We start from the raw sequence: 3,056 nt of genomic DNA, 5'->3' as shown, positions 1-3,056 counted from the left end.
TTTATTTATAGTAGTGTATTTATATAAATCCCAATCTCCCAATTTATCTCTCTCCTCCCCTTTAATCCTTGGTAACCATAAGTTTTCTTTCTATGTCTGTGATTCTACTTCTGCTTTGTAAATAGTTTCATTTGTACTATTTTTTTAGATTCCACATGCAAGTGATATTATACTGTATTTGTCTTTGTCTGACTTACTCCACTCAGTATGATAATCTTTAAGTCCATTTAAGTCCCTGCAAATGGCATTATTTCATTCTTTTTTACAGCCGAGTAATATTCCATTGTATACATACATAGTATATGTATATGCTATATGTGTGTATGTATAGTATATATGTTGGAGAAGGCGATGGCACCCCACTCCAGTACTCTTGCCTGGAAAATCCCATGGACAGAGGAGCCTGGTGGGCTGCAGTCCATGGGGTCGTTAAGATTCGGACACGACTGAGCGACTTCACTTTCACTTTTCACTTTCGTGCATTGGAGAAGGAAATGGCAGCCCACTCCAGTGTTCTTGCCTACAGAATCCCAGGGACAGGGGGCCCTGGTGGGCTGCCGTCCATGGGGTTGCACAGAGTCGGACACGACTGAAGCGACTTAGCAGCAGTAGCAGCAGCAGATATATGTACTACCTCTTCTTTTTCCATTCCTCTGTTGATGGACATTTAAGTTGCGTCTGTGTCCTGGCTATTGTAAATGGTGCTACAGTGAACACTGTGGTACATGTGTCTTTTCAAATTATAGTTTTCTCTGGATAGATACCCAGGAGTGGGATTGCTAGATCATATGGTAGCTCTATATCTAGTTTTTTAAAGAAACTTCATACTGTTTTACATAATAGATGTGCCACCCCTAGCTTTTTGAATTACTGTTTTGAAGAGGTTTTGTTTGTTCTACTGATTCTATCATCTGTGTCAGTTGATATATTTCAAATAATAGATTTCCCTCCTCTTTATGAGCAACATTCCTCTGCTTCTTTATATGTTTGGTAATTTTACAGGATCCCAGTTATTGTACTTTACTGGATGCTGCATATTTGTGTATTTCATAATACTCTTGACCTTTGTTTGGAACACAAAACACTTGGAAACACTTTGAGGCTTTCAGGTCTTGCTTTTAAGCTTTGTTTGGCACAACCAGAGCAGCATTTAATCCAGGGTGTTTTTTCTCCCCCGCTACCGAGGCAAGACCAGTCCAATTACACCACCCAGTACTTTATAGGTTATGCGGTTTGCCAGCCTGCATAACAGGTACTATTATGACCGATTGGTCATAACAGGTACTATTTACTGTGTGACTCTAGTATTGCCCCCTTTAATCGATTCAAGGGATTCTTTCCTCACACACGTGCACTCAACAGAACTTAACCAAATACTCAAGGGAAGCCTCTATTTTTCTAGAGTTCTCTTTACCTGTATCTTTCTCATCTCTGTTACTCTGCCTCCTTAAACCCTAGCTCTCTCTCTTCAGTGCAGGAAGCCCACTAGGCTCTGACTGGTTCCATCTTCCCTGTGCCACGGCCTGAAAACTCTCTTTAGGCAGCAAGTTAGGGCAACAGTGGGGATTACCCAGCTGGTCTCCTTCATCTCAGGGATCTGTCTTCTGTTACATGATCCAACTTCTTGAAATCTGTTGTTTCATGTATTTTATCAGAATTTATAGTTACTTTATATGGGAGCATAAATCCAGACCTGTTAATCTACCTTGGACCTGGTGTTTTAAAAAAGCATTTAAAACAAAACATATGTTTGAAATTTTATTACTGAACTTAAAATGTCAAAATAATTTTTAAATTCAGAACTTAAAGTTTTTACACTCAAAAGAAAAAAAAATATTATATCATGGAATTTACAATGTGTTTTTCAACTTTTCACATAGCTGAATAACACATAACTCAAGTAACACTGCCAAGGAAGTTTTTTCTTTAGAGGGAAAGGTAGGGCCTGTCTGCACTACTCAGACAGGGATCCATCCGGCATTGTTCAGCATTTCCATAATAACTTAAAGGGAGTCCTTGATGTCCTGTAAATAAAGAAGAAGGATGGCCTCAAATTCCTTGCAGCAGAAACTCACTTAGGTAGCATTAACCTTGACTTACAAATTGAACAGTACATCTACAAAAGGAATCTCTGTGGCACCTACAACATAAAACTGGAGAGAACTTGGGAAAAACTTCTGTTGGCAGCTCTCATCATCATTGCCATTGAAAACCTGCCGATGTCAGGGTCATATTCCCCAGGAACACTGGCCAGAGAGTTGTGCGGAAGTCTGCTGCCATCACTGGAGCCTCTCTTACTGTGAGCACTGCACTCCTGAACCTGCACTAACCAGAGCCAGGCAGCCCTCAGGGAGCCAAGACTACCAGTGGTTACTGACCCCAGAGCTGACACCAGCCTCTCACAGACTCTCCTCTGCATTATGCGGACATTGCCATCCTGTGGAGCAACAAGTGAGCCCACTCAGTGGGTCTGATGTGCTGGGTGCTGGCCCGGGAAGTTCTGGGCATACATGGCACCACCTCCTGTAAACACCCATCAGAAATTATCCCTGATCTCTGCTTTTAAGGGATCCTGAAGAGATTGAAAAGGAAGAGCAGGCTCAGCTGAAAAGGCTGTGACCAGGGAGAGATTTCAGGTGAGTGGACTGCTCCAGCTCCCAAGGTCACTACTACTCAACCTGAGTCCAGACTGGCCTGAAGGCACAGGGGCCCTGGGTGCCTATTCAGCTATTCCCTACTTAAAAGCAGAGTGCTTAGCCCACCACTGAGGACTGGCTTTGCAGCTCCCACTTCTCAGGCCACTGAATGGATACAACCAACCACTAAGTGGTCTATAGTTTGATCTTCCATAAACTCTAAAAAACAGAAACAGGTTGATAGAAAATAAACAGCTTCTTACACATAAATAGGTAGATAGATAAAAGATAGACGATGAGAAAGTTTGACTTCCCTGGTGGCTCAGACAGTAAAGAATCTGCCTGCAGTATGAGAGACCCGGGTTTGATCCCTGGATTGGAAAGATCCCCTAGAGAAGGAAATGGCAGCCCATTCTAGTA

At 42.2% G+C, this 3,056-nt stretch overlaps 1 pseudogene; it reads left to right on the top strand.

Moving 5' to 3' along the window:
• The first annotated feature begins 1,226 nt into the window (after positions 1-1,226).
• LOC104981767 lies at positions 1,227-2,842 on the top strand (annotated as a pseudogene).
• The last annotated feature ends 214 nt before the right edge of the window (positions 2,843-3,056 follow it).

Source organism: Bison bison, unplaced genomic scaffold (assembly GCF_000754665.1).
Source record: "Bison bison bison isolate TAMUID 2011002044 unplaced genomic scaffold, Bison_UMD1.0 scf7180017864519, whole genome shotgun sequence".
NCBI classification, from domain to species: domain Eukaryota; kingdom Metazoa; phylum Chordata; class Mammalia; order Artiodactyla; family Bovidae; genus Bison; species Bison bison.
Note: the sequence above shows the minus strand (reverse complement) of the source record. Positions and strands in the feature narration are given on the sequence as shown.